A 14669-nucleotide genomic window follows, 5' to 3' on the forward strand; every position below is an offset into this window, starting at 1 on the left:
TGTTCAACACTGCTGTAACTGTAAATGTGCCTCTCGATCTGCAGGTTTCTGCCTGTTCATGTGGCCTTTTGTTAAGGCTGATTGATTCTGTTGCACTGAAAGCACTTAAAAAAGACACTATAAAGCCATAATATATGCTGCTATGGATTTTTTTTCTCAACAATTTGCACAGATGTCATAGGACAATAAACTGAATGTGTAGCCCACATACTGTGATGTGCACGTACATATACATACATGTGTACACTGAGAATAAATGCCTCAGTTCTAATGTACTTCACATGAGTATTCCCATTCACAGAGGCAAATATGGTACTTTTTACTTTACTGCATTTATCAGTTAGTCCTGACTTTTTTCCATACAACACATATAAATGCAAATTGGCATCTTAATGTATAGAAAATGATCAATTATTCTCTGTAAAAATGCTGAACACTATTAAGTTCCAAAAAAAAGTCCCAGCTGCAAAATCACAATGCCACTTGCAATACTAACAATGCAATAATATGACTTACAGTATTTAGTAATACAAACATCTGAGAGGGATCACACTGCATAATGAGTACTGTTGTTTTTATATGTTGCTCCTATTATTTCTGCATTTTTACTTGAATAAAGATTTGAATGCAGGAGTTTTAGTGTGTTTTTATGGTTTACGGTAGGCCACAGCTGCTTTCAGGATTAAAGGAGTACTTCTCCCACCAGTGAAATACTTAAGGACTGTGATTTATTTATCAGAGTAGGGGGTGTCTGGGGTGTTTCCTATATTTAAGAGTTTCTGGCTATGATCAGTGGTGTTATTTGGGAGATTTTGAAAGAAAACATGCCTTTAATACCCACCTCTGGGTTTTGGGGTTCAGGGGATATTTAAAGAATAACTACTACTACTCCACTTTTAGCTTTGGTGTGTTATCCTTGGAATGTAATAATAATAACAATAATAATAATAATAATAATAATAATAACACCAATAATAATAATAATAATAATAATAATAATAATAATAACAAATGTGCAGGGCAGAGGGGGGGGGCTAAGACACTTCTAGTCAGTAAATCGTGTCACCTCTCGATCAACAGCGCCTCCCTGGTCCTCGCACACACTCAGAGTAATCAGTTGGTGACAGTAGCTCCTGCTACAGGATCAGCCAATAGCAAAATTCAATTGCAATAGCAGATTTAAACCTTTAGAGGGCAGTCACTATAGATATTTATACATAATACACAAAATTATAATACTTTGCACTCAATTGTGAGTTTGACCTGAATCAATCAACAACACTACTAAATACTAAAAAAACGGGGTTCTGGGGGTTTAGTAACTCTTTAAAATATATACAAAATACAACCATTTAAAGTTGACTGTCCCTCCCTTAACCAGAGTTGAGAAACATTAGTCCCTTCCCAGTGTTTACAAAATTATTTGAAGTGCCTCTCCAGTTTTGCACCACCCCCTTCTTTATATGTAAAGAACAATCCCTTATTTGCTCAAGTTTCATCTACTCAGGGTTTCTGTGTAGGATTCGGCCTACTTTATGTGTGGCCTTTTTATAATCAAAACTCCTTGTCTTAATTATTATTAAAGACGCTTCTTAAACTGAACTGTCTTGACTGCTTTTGGTGTTAGATAGAAAAGTTTTTTTTTTTGTTTTTGTTTTTGTTTATTTTTTACATTTTTCTGAAGGGGAATTAAACTTAAAATAAACACTCTTGGATTTTCTAAGCACGGTGAACTCGTCAATATCCCTTTATCTGTTTTTATTTTCGTCAGTGTTTTGTGCACCTGCCAGGCATGCAGGCCTGCAGTAGTTTCGGGGCAGCCTCCCAGGCTGCTCATTGGCTCAGGCAGAGGTCGCCAGATACGCAGTATCGGTTTCACACCCTCTTCATTCCGCTGCTGCTTTTCCTCCTTCTGATAAATCAATTATCCCCTCGCCAGTGAATCGGAAAGCATGCTCTTCCTCTGTGAAAACACACACAGCTGAGATTTCAGTGTGTATGTGGCCTTCATTACAAAGTTCTCACAGGCACCTGAATTAAAAGGTTAACCTCTGTGCACTCTGTAGGCCACCGTGTTCAACATTAAACTGTCTGATCTGCGCAAACATTCCTGTCTTTATTATTTGTGTTTGTCCTGTAAAGTCCCCTGCGGCGCAGCGCCGTTTAAAAGATACTGAAGCTATTTTTAACCACAGCGTCAGAGAGGAGAAAAATGAAGAACTCTCACTCTGCCCGATTTTCATGACACCACAAAGCGCAGCCAACCAGAGAGTCAGTCCTCCGTGAGTCAGTGCTGTGCTGTTACTGTGGACCAAGCTGTATACATCAAAATTGTTTGTAACACAGAGCTGTGAAATTATCACGGATTTGTCAGAAGAACATTCATCAAATACGAAAAAGTACATTTGTAAAAGCAATTTTGTGTTCCTGTGTTTATATCTCTCTGCAAGCACTGATTAAAAAAACAACAGCACAAAAATAGTGAAAAACAAACAGCAATACAAGATAAGACAGATACAAACTTGTTTCTTTCTTTATTATTTGTTATATGTTGATGGAAACAAAGACTGAACAAAAATAACAGAAACAATTTGACCCGGTTCCAGGAATATCTCAGGTCTATATTATAAAATCTACACCATTTATATTTAGGTTACTACATTATTTCGGTAGTTGGGATATAATGTAGGCTATTACCACTTTTTTTTTTTTTTTTTTTACTAAAAATGATTAAATGGTTAAAATCAATTAAATCAAATGGTGTCACTAGGCTCCACTGGTAATTTTACTTGTAGGGGGAGCTGTCAAGCCATCTAATATACAAATATTTAAATCAAATTAAAATAATATGGATAATGTGCTGAGTGTGTAAAGTGTGTAAAATATAAAACAGTGTCTTATGCCACAGTGCAATGTATAAAACTACAACTTAAGTTAATATAAATGTGTGTGTGTGCGCGCGCGCGCGCGTGTGTGTATGTGTGTGTGTGTGTGTGCGTGCAAAAATACAACAATGAACCATGGATCAGTTGGAACAAATAGGCGTACCAGCATTATGTTCTTCTACTTTAAGTCCATTTTTTCTCAGTCGTTTGATTCATCTCTTCAATAGAGGATCTTTGATGACGTGAGCGCTGGGGTTTACAGGTGTACGGCCAGAGTGTCCGGAAGTGACGTAGCACGCTCACAAGACCATACCATTGGATTGGATAATAAATAGATGGACCGAGAGAGAGAGAGCAGTCGGACATCTCTGAGGGATTCAGCGGAGCCAAACGGTAATATTCTCACATTTTTATGACTTTTATCGACAGACGCAGCGTCACGGTGACATTAACACGCTTCACACGCGCGGAGTTTGTCGGGAGAGGATTTGGTTTGGCTGCGGGATGAAGCTGAGTGTGCAGGCTGGGGCAGCTGTCAGTGGAGCTGCGGTGTGTGTGTGTGCATTTACACGACGACTATGGACTGTGAAACCAACTGTTAATACTGTTTAGAAGCGAAATTTTAGCTACAAACATACACCTGCGACACGCAGCTGTTCTCAGAGACAGACTGCAGCGCGAGCTTGATTTACTCAAAGCCAAACAACAGATATAAAGTCCAGCGCGTGCAAGTATTAAGAGGTTAGAGTTGTTTTTCGCTTTCATTATGTAACCAAGTGGACAGTGTGGATGAATACTGGACTAGAAGAAAAAAAAACTCGTTCCTTGTGTGTTTTAACAAGGAGAAGCAGGAAATTATAGGCTGCTGTGTGCTGTTTTGCAGGAGAGGAGGCTAAATTATAGTGGGCGGTGAAGAAGTGTTTGTTTATGAGAAGGATGTTACTCTAAATGTACTTTTGTTTAGTATTTTTTGACTACGTGGCTTTAAAGAAGGAGGTACAGTTAGGCTCTGATTTATTATTCGGTGGTCTCTATTCAATAGGATATTTGTTGTTATATGGAGGAAACACTCAGTTGCCAGTTTGTTAGTTACGCCTGACTTAAAATATCGCAGTCAGATTTACTCTTTCCTGCAGTAGGTCCCGCTGACATGAATGTTCAGCTTTTGTTTAGGGTCGACAGATTACTGGGGCTATTTGGCATTTTGCCGATTATCTGTATCAGCGTTTTATTTGAATGATCACGGATTAAAATTAATTAATGAAAAAATGCAAATAAAGTGTCAGCATGGGAGGAACTTTTACTTTGTAAAACCTCAGACAGCTATTTCTATTTATTCTATCATTTATTTATTCTATTTTAAAAATGTAGCTGGAAACTTGCTGTATATGATGTTGAATGTTTCAGTTTTGATTTAACAGTTGCTAAAGGCATTTAAACAAAGTTTGGGGTTGGACTTTGTTATGTTCCAAATTCAAAATATCGACAGCAAGATTATTATTTTTTTTATAAATGCATATTGGTCCCGAATATCGGTTATCAGTTATTAACTACTAATAATTGGTATCAACCCTGAAAGACTAATATCAGTCGACCCCCTTTATCGTTTAAACAGTTTTTTTTCATAAAGCTTAATGTTTATTTTTTACACTGATGGTAGTAATAATTCTGTAGTAGTCTACTGTGATACTGTGATATTTTCTGAGACATTTATCTTACTGTGAAAATCTATTAGCACTGCAACCCTAACACAGCGTTACAAACCAGAAATCTGTCTCAACATTAGGAAGTCCTGAATCAGACCCAAGTCCCAATCAAGTTGTTGTGCATCCTTCAACAAACTGAATGCTATTAAGATATTTAAAATGCATTACTAGTATTGTAATGGAATAGCCACCCATTAAAAAGTGTTCATTACTTTTATATAATCATAAGAATTAAGTGCAAATTGAGCAGATGTATCTTATCGTGTCATTTTTGTGACACAACTACAATTACTTGCAAAATGTTTTTGCATATTGCCTTTTCCTCAAAATTACAAAATGCATTTGCAATAAATCTGGGTTAATTTGCTCCACATCTTTTTGTCACATAAATTTAATCTTTGTGCTTTGGGAGGATATCAAGTAATAACATGGAAAAAAGGTTAAAATATTTCCTGTGTTTATATTTTTAGTGTAATTCATTTCCAACAAAAAGAGAGAGAGAGATAAAACTCACAATAAACAAAGTTAAAATAATTGCCCTCCCCAAATAAATAAGTAAATAAATGTCTATAGATATTGCAATAATATTGTTATTGCGAACTCTTTTGGCCACAATAATCATGTTGTCATTAAAACCTTCATGAAGGTGGGATTTATTGCAGGACTGCTGCTGTAGAGACCGCAGTAGTTCTACCTAGGCGTATATACACCGGTGGTGTGTCGTGTGGCAGATGTGGGACTGGTAACATGTCACCGTGCACGCTCTCAGCAACCATCTGACACAAATCAGAGTCGATCCTTCACCCGTTACACGTGTGAGTGGTGGATGCTGTGTGCTTTCACAGCGGCAGCAGCATTGTGTTCCACCCTCATTGTGCTGAGTGCGACATTTCAAGTAAGTGTCCACGTGTGTCACTAATGGCTTTGCCTCTCTTGTAACTGCGGCCCATCTTCGGTGCAGTTACAGGTCACACACTCGGCACCAATCAGCTAAATGTGGTCCCCCACTAACAGCGTGTTGAAGGTTACACCTCTCAGGTGTTCTTAACTATGGCACAGAGACACCCAACACCAGGTACACAGCAAACGTGAGCAACGACACATGTGGGCCAGTTTTGCATTTTTCCTACTGTTTGAGTCACATTTTATAAAAGCTACAGTTCCCAGCTGTTTGTTGTATTTAATGATGTATTTCTATTGACTTCTCATCCATTTTGGCTTCAAGTATGAAAACAGTTTTGACCCAAACATTTACATCTTTAGTAGAAATGAACGGGGCTTGAGTGTGAGTGTGACAGACAGGACGGGACATGTTGAAAGACATACTAATACAGTTGTTTTTGTGTCTTTCATGGATTTTGGTGTCAATAAGAATAATATAATATACGACTCCCCTTATCCTTTAAGTGGTTCAGTGCTCAAATCCCCTCTTCCTGAAAAAGTGGGTCAGCCTGCTGATGCTGTTGCATGGCAACATGGTGTTTATCCAGGTGTCAAGAGTACCTGCACATCTGAGTTTCTGAGTGCCACGTTGAGCAGAACATCAGCAGTGGCATAGGAAGGGGCGGGCCCTAATGCTGGCGTAGAGACAGGAAGCTGTATTTATGTAATTGACATGTGTAGCGACAGCAGCAGTGAAGCCTTGCAGCTGGTCTGATCTCTCTAATCCCAGCCCCGGAGACTCGGCTTGTTTGTTTTGGGTCGCATTTATATAGTGGTGACTTCAGTCAGTGTCATGTCCCATCAGGCTTAATGAATAAGCTCATTGCTGTGTTTCATAAGATGAATCTGCATTTAACATGTAAGGTTTTGTATGTGTTGTCATCATCAGTGGTGTGCTGCCTTCGATGAAGATCAATCACGATTGTTGTCTGATTTGAAAGGTCATATGTATAAGGGGTTTTTCTTGTCTACATCAGTTACTCTCCATCACATCCACACTTGCAGGTGTTTTGTTTTCACTTTTGGTTGATTAGACTTCCTGTAAAGACGGTGTGGACGAGTGCAGACTGACATCTCCATCACTCTGATGTCAGTTGGGATGCCATCATTAAAGCAGGACTAACAGAATAACTGGGAACTCCTCTGTGGGTCTTTTCTTTAGTTGTGTGAAAACAATTAAAGCCGGTGTAGGTAGTTTTTCTGGTAAAGGCATTAAAACACATCAACAAGAATTTGACAATACAGCCTCTGCAGCTTTCCCTAAATTCTCTGTCCTAGCTGCTCCCACCAGATGAGCACACGCCTCATACAGTAACCTGTACTAGTACAAGTCATTCGTTTCAATCATCTGATTGCAATTGTGATTCCAATCTCCAGTTCTATGAGAGACGCTTAAACTTGTGGGCCTGTGAAGCATTTTGAGAACACATACTGTGATTCAAGGCTCTGAAATTATCCACCCCGCGAGTCACAAACTGCTGCTGAGCAAAGAACGGCCTCATGGAGAGCTCTACTTGCGCTGAGTTCACAGACCTGCAAAAACCTGAGGATTTAGAGAGGGGACACAGAATTATACAAAGGGACACACACCCATTAAAAAAAAAAAAAGACAAAAAAAAGTTTGCCATTGTCCTCGGCGTTGTTGTTGGTTTGACAAAACAAGACATTTGAAGACATCATCTTCATTGGGCTGTGAGAGATATTAATGTGAATTTCTAGCAAATTTGAATAATTTTATAGATGGAAAATTTTCAGAAAAATTACAGACCTACACCCAAAACAGCAAAAAAAAAAAGGAGATTACAAAACACAACTGTCTCAAAAACAAAAAAAAGTGCAAAATAAAGGGTCTAAATTCATCATCTGTCTCAGAATCATCTTTTAAAATATCAGATATATTCAGGCGTGTTTGGTTTACAGTAGTAAATGTCTGCGGCTGTTAAAAATAGACATCACATTGTACACATCGCGTGCAGCGCGGCCATTGAAGGGCAGTTGAGTGGAAAAAGCCAAACAAGAAACATTGGGCTGAGGGAGGAATGTGGACGTGAATGTCTTGCCCCCTTCCTCTCCCCTCTCTTTATTGTCATACTCGCTCCCCCTCTCTCCCCCTCTCCTCCCTCAGGCCCTCTCCTCCTCTCCCTCCTCCTGACTGACATTTCTGTAATGACACTGTCTGAGCCCCTGCCTCCATCCCATCCTTAGCTTACTGTGCGCCACACGCAGGGCCAGCTTGTCACACCGAGAGCCCGCCTGGCACACCTCACATCTATATCAGACCGCTAAATGCCAATAATGGCAACTCAGCTTGATTAAGAAAGTAAGCATCCTCCATCATCCGGGCCCCTCTGTTCTGTTGGCTCTCCCGCAGTCATCGTTTGCCAAAAGGTTTAATAGACACATTCACTCTGCTGGTCAGCCTGTTTAAAGATTGGGAATCTGTGGAGAAGTGGGTTAAGCCCGACATGTCTTTATATTAGGGCAGGGGTATTTTTGACTGTGAGGGGGTTAGAGTCACTCAGTATTGGGCTCAGCCTGGAGTTTGCTGCTAATATTATGCAGGTTTTACCTGCTGGAGCAATGGTGGATGAATTTTGGAGATTGGTCTGCTGGTTTTATGAATCCACAGTCATATTTGAATGAAATTGTGCACATATTTTTATTAAATGTGGTCAAACACCATGACAATCTTCACAGGAGACCGATTTTACGTGAGAAAATGACCAAAATGCAACTAATGTGGACGATTATTTTCGATACAGCCATTTACAATATTTAGTTATGTGTGTGCCTTGGTTTGTGTACTGTATTCATGTAACTGCACATGGCTTTAAATGTACTTCTCTCTTGTGATGCGTCTGCGAGCCGAGCTTCTATAATTACCACAGCCTGCAGCGCCTCATGGGGAGCATATTAACACACACGAGTGGAGGAGCAAGAACCAGAGCACATGCACAAGTCATACAGGCTGTGCGTGTGTGTGTGTGTGTGTGTGGTTTGCTATCTCCCACCTCTGATGTGTGCATCTGTAGAATAATATGTGAATAAAAGGGTTGCACCCTTAGTCATAGATCATAGTATATTGCGTTCTTATTTGTCCGTGAGTAATGCTCTTCTAATTCAATCAGGATTATTTCCTAAATCAATCGCAAGGCATAAATGTGAAGCACGGACCATGTGACCAGAGCAAATGTTTAACTGGAGCAGCAACGAGCCAAAATAAAAGGCAAATTGTATGTGCAGCCCAAAAGGCAACCCCCGAGGCTGAGAAATGAATTCAATGCGGAAATGCCAAAAACAGTTCATTGAATGGCCACTTGAGGCTGGCTCCAAAACTGAGTAAATCCCCACTGATCCCCATGTTAAAATCTCCAACTTTACAACAGAAATAATAAGTAGTTTTGAAACATCTTCATTCAAATGGTACTTGCATTGTTGTTCACAAACTAAAGAAATGCCTGATAATTTTTGTTTACTTTTAACTGAATATTTGAAGGCAAAGTGTTCCCTTTACACAGACATATAAAACTATAACACTTTTTTGTTGTTATTGTTTGTTCTTGAAATTAATAATATATTTTTCAGTATTTTGTCATATCATCAAGAACATGGATATTGCAAAAATACCCTGAAATATTGTGGTATTATTTTAGGGCCATATTGCATTTACTCCTAAATCACAATATGAGTATCTATTAAGTACTCTGTATTGGTATTGGCAAAGATTAAATTTTACTTATCTCTAATACTAATAATTGTTAGTGGCAGTTTTACAAACGTTTTTGATGAGAATCACTTCATTTAATTATTATTGTTATGGCATTTAATAAGTGTGATTTTCTTTTTCTGATAATCACGCAGCTTCATACAGTGCTTTATATAAAGTGTATGCTCTGCCCTGGAGCCTCCTCCTGTCTCTGTACACGTAACCTCACATGTTCGTCTAACCTCTCACCCCAGCGAGCAGCAGGCAGCAGCACCACACACACACACACACACACACACACAGAGCTACACAGTTGTAATCTCATGCAGACCTCCACTGCCTTCCACCCTCTACAGCCCCACACTCTTTCTTCCATCCTCCGTCCAGGGATGTGAAAGAAAGAGGCGAAGTGTATGTGACATCCCAGCGAGTGTTCACCTCCTCCCACTTCTGTAATTCTCTTTAGTAAAATAATTAGAAGCAAGACGGCTGGAGAGCCTTCATAACATTTTATGTTATCTAAGACTGGCTGCTGTGTTCTGCATTATAGCTCTGCACGCAATCCCATAAATCACGCTCGGGATTAGCAGGTGCATACAGTTGGGCGGGAGGACAGCGCAGCCAGGCTTTCTGTCTGCTGCTCCTCATCTGTTTGCTCCTGCAGTCTAACTGATAAAGAGGGAACCAGGATGGATGGATAGTTGTGGTGCGGGCAGAATCCTGCGGGAGCGTTGAACAGTCATTGTTATGTAATTTCCTCTCAGTGCGGATTGGTCAGGCTGTGGGGTTGTTGGTGGGCTCAGCACGGTAATCTCACAAGCATTATCTGTCTCTCAGAATCAGAGGTTGTTGTGTGCAGGACTCACTCATCCATGCCCGCTTTTGTAAAACCAACCAATGAGCCGGGCTGCTGCGTTTCTATCATCCATCTTAGCCAAACAGGTTTATCCTCGAGCACGAAGCCAACATACTCAGGACCAATCTATACTCATTAGTTTAGGTTTTTTCCCTGACTCATCTGACTTCTTTCTTCCAATTACTCCATTTTATCCAACAGCCGACCAGCTGGCCCTGAGCTGTTTGATTTATAGGATTACAGTTGGTACCAAAAAAGCATTTGATGATAGTGTTGTAACGCTGCTAACGAGACATGTAATCACAAGGATTTTTGTACAGTAAAAATAAAAATGTTAGTAATCTCAAGTTAAAGAAAAGATATTGTAGGAGTAACAGCTGCCTGGGATAGTAGGCTATCCATATTAGCAGATTATCCCCAATACTCAAAAATTCAAATTAGCACTTATTCTTTGGACAGTCTTCAGCGAATGATGGAAAAACAGTAAACTAAATGTGTTCTTTCTACTTTCTGTCTGAAATATGTTAATAATTACTTTGACACTGATATAATAAGTTTACTATATATAAATGTGCTGGTTAAAAGAATCTTAAAGGGACAGTTCACCCCAAAATCCAAATATAGTTTTCCTTTTAACTGTCCATTTATCATTTATCATGCCATTTATCAGTCTAGATTATTCTGGTGTGAGTTGCTGACATTTACCCCAGAGATTTATGGCTTCTCTCCAATATAATGGAACTACTTGGCACTCGGGTTGTGGTGCTTAAAGCGACAAACCGCAGTGTGTCTTTCCAGAAATTATGACCCAGTCACTCAAGATAATCCACAGACCTTGTTGTGAGCAGTTTTATATAGGAACTATTTTCTTACAGCTGCCAATGAAATCATTGTGCAGAAGGACGCGTGCATCTACTAATGGATGAGAGGTTCGTCCTTGTGATAGCATGAGATGTAAACATTAATGGCGTCCTCCTCGGCTGAGATTTAACATCAGCTAGCTCATTGGTGCTAGAAGATGCACGCTTCCCTCACAATTAATTTGATTTAGCTCTCCCAGCAGTCGAGATTAGCTGGTGTTTTGGTTTGTTTTTTGTAGCTGCCTTTTGTAGTTTTTTTATAACCATTATGAAATGATGTATTTGTATAAGCCAGTATTTTGTATGATAAAAACAAATGTCAAAAGTGAGATTCTGGGGGCGTCGGTGGCTGAGTGGATAAAGCAGGTGCCCCATGAATAAAGGCAGTTTCCTTGCCGCAGCGGCCTCGGGTTCGACTTCTGGTCGAGGCCCTTTGCTGCATGTCGCCCCCACTCTCTCTCCCCCTTTCATGCTACTGATCTGTCCTATCTAATGAAGGCTAAAATGCCAAAAATAATAACCTTATAATAAACTAATATGAATAATGAATGAATAATGAAGTGAGATTCTGGTCTTAACTTTATTTACCCCTGAAGTGTAGTTACCTAGCGTAGACTAAACTACTGTGTTCTGGCAAGGTACTGTTATGTTGGAGATACAGCTGAACTGGTATTAAGTGTATATTATTGTTTACTACATCAATACTTTTCAGCACCTTAAAAACATGTTTATCTAAAATAATTCTCAAATGTTAAATTGTCAGTGCAAGCAGCTGTAGAAGGATTTTGTCAACATAAAATAGTGTAAAACTGGAAAATTTGAGATTTAAAGCAGAAGTTCTTTGATCAATGAAGAGTTTTCACAAATTGTCTTCAATTAGAATAATCATGAAAAGCCCCAAACTTTGCGACAGAATGTCATTTTTAATTTTTTTGGGCAACTTTTTAAAATATATTTTTAAGTGTAAAAAGTCAACTTTAACTGATTTTTTACTGTAAAAAAAACAGTGTTTGATATATCATCTGAACAAGGATTTCATCTGACGGCATGAGTTTTCATTGATTCACAGGGGCTAATTTTGGTTTTTACTTGTTTACTACGTGACATTTGTAATTTGCATTGGATGAGTTTTTGTGGCCACATTGCTACATTCGATACTTCTTTCACCAGTGCTTTTATCATAATTTCATGGTCCGCAGAATGGTCCCAGCATACCTGGAAATGTTAACATTACTACAAGACTGAGCAAAGCAAACCTCCATGGATGTCTTATTCATGTGTCTGTAATGGTGGAATCATAGATGTGTGTGAGTGTGAGTGTGTGTGTGTGAGTGTGTGTGTGTGTGTGTGTGTGTGTGTGTGTGTGTGTGTGTGTGTGTGTGTGTGTGTGTGTTTGGGGCAGCGTGTCTGTACCTGGCTGCTTCATGCGATGGCAGATTGTAAAGATAAACCGCTGTAAGCTGCGATGGCACTTTTTCTCTTATTAATGTGGAGGACACAGGAGCTGTCAGTGCTGTTGTTCCGCTGCTGGTGAAATAGTAATGAGTGTGTATAACGGAGCTGGGCCAGTGTGGTTTACAGCTCTGTTGCACTCAGAGGCCAGGCCAGGGCACATGGAGCACTGACTGGCTGTGCATCATGTCTGTGTGCTGGTGATGGACACAGAACAGGAGGCTTTGGTCACCGCTGGAGAAACGCTAATACTCTGAGGTCTGACTCTTATTGTCTCTCTGGTTTGGAGATGTTTAAAGAAGTTAATTTTTAACATAAAAGCCCTCTAAAAACTATGAAAGGATGTCAATATCTGATTATAACTATAGCCTTAGACACCCTATTAAGGGGCCTTGGAAAATGTAAATGTAAAACTTAATTGTTTAAATTCAAAATTTCTAGGTTGTTTTTTGTGGGCAAGTAATATAGGGTTGCAACGGTATGAGACTTTCATGGCTGTCTCATAAAATATCAAGTATGACGGTATTACAGAATTCAGCTGCTACAGTGACACTTAAAGGAATGAAAACAAAGGGGCTTTTTGTTAATTTTTTTAATACATTTTATTACTATAATTAAAACTTGAAAGCAGTTTGTTTTGGATGAAAGTGTACAAAAAGTCTCTCTTTTGAAAATAAGTAAAATAATGGTTAGATTCTTCATTCAGTTGCATTTTTTTTTAGTACCGTAGATATGCAAATGTACACCTTTGGGCTAGTATACCATTGCAAAGTAATTTGTAGATTAACTCATAGGCATTGCTTAAATATTGCTGGATTGATGACAGATTTGATAACAACCTGAAAGACACTGTATGGACTAAAGCTGAAATTAGTCAATCAATGACTGATATTTGATCAAGAGTTTCATTTCTTTTCATTTTCAAGCAACGATCTGAAGATTTGTTGCTTTTATCCTTCTTTATATTAATGTAGATTGAATGTTTGGGGGTTTTGTACTGTTAGACTATACAAGAAATTACAAATCTAAAGGGGTTTGTTAGTTTTGTTTCACACACTTTCTTGTAGGATTAAATCATAACATGTCTTTGATTAAGGCCGATGTGTAAGATGTACTTTTTAGTTAATGCCTCATTATTGTTGTCACTTGAGAAAATCATTATTGTCTAGTGACTGGTGATGATTAAAGATTTTGGCTGTGACATAAGAGGCAAAAAAAAAAAGATTGACCCAGACACTGAATGAACACAGTTTGAAGCAAGCGGAGGCACAGCAAAGCATTACCTGAAGTCGTCAGGCAGTGGCTTGTCCATGTTTTTCCTTAGAAAAGTGAATGTGGCAGATGGTCGGCGCAGCAGAGGTGTGTTGAGAGCACCTCAGAGGCCATGAGTGTTTTGTTTACTCATGATCACAAAATAACTGTCTTTGCATAATGAGCTTTTCTTTTATTTGGGGATTTTTCCTGTAATGAAGTCATTAATCAGCAGACATGTACTGAAAGTCAGTTTCTACATGAGGAAGCTGTGATCAAGGTGGAAAATTAGTGTGGTCAGATTTGAGCTGCCCTGCTCGTTGCTCTCCAGAGGTATTTGAAACTTTAAATTACAGTTAAATGAATTTAAATCGGTGTGGTAACATTTAAGAATTGAGCAAATACAATGAGAGAATCACATCTAATTCCAAAATTAAAGCCAGCTCTCTTCATGAATCACTCCAACTTCCATGGGTTTTTGATGGCAATGGCTGGATGGATGGATGAATAGAAAGTCCTCACAAATCAACACTTTGATGAACTTAAAGGAAACATATAATGATTTTCCTTTTTTTTTTGTCCTACAACATATAACAATTTAAAGTATGCTTAAATATATAGATATGAGGTCTAGGAATCACCAGAGGAACCACAATTCGATATTTTCAGGACACTTGATTCACAATACAATATTACTGCAATTTTAAATGTGCTGCAGTGTGCTGAGTATTGCAATAACATTTTGTCTCATACAGTTTTCAGTCTGTTAATCTCAATTCAGTCATTTTTTATTGCAGCAAATTGTATCAAGTGGACTGTAGAAGCAACTGATTTCATTATTTTAAGATGCTACCATATATGTGTTTCATTGAAAATATATAGGCTAAAAAACTTGTTCCTTTGCATCTATGTATAGATATGATATTGCCATGCAAAAATATCACGATACTGTGCTGTTTTGATTTTTCCTCCACCCCTTATAGATATGATCAGAAAACCCACTATAAACAA

At 38.7% G+C, this 14669-nt stretch overlaps 1 protein-coding gene across 1 annotated transcript in view; it reads left to right on the forward strand.

Annotated features, from left to right (window-relative positions):
* The first annotated feature begins 3219 nt into the window (after positions 1 to 3219).
* Positions 3220 to 14669, forward strand: part of si:ch211-45c16.2 (mitogen-activated protein kinase kinase kinase 13) — a 40157-nt gene continuing 28707 nt past the window's right edge. Inside the window, exon 1 of the mRNA XM_042494642.1 lies at positions 3220 to 3278. The gene's annotated coding sequence lies outside the window, so the exon portion shown is untranslated. The remainder of the gene's footprint in view (positions 3279 to 14669) is intronic.

The sequence above is a fragment of the Plectropomus leopardus genome, chromosome 10 (genome assembly GCF_008729295.1).
Source record: "Plectropomus leopardus isolate mb chromosome 10, YSFRI_Pleo_2.0, whole genome shotgun sequence".
NCBI lineage: Eukaryota > Metazoa > Chordata > Actinopteri > Perciformes > Serranidae > Plectropomus > Plectropomus leopardus.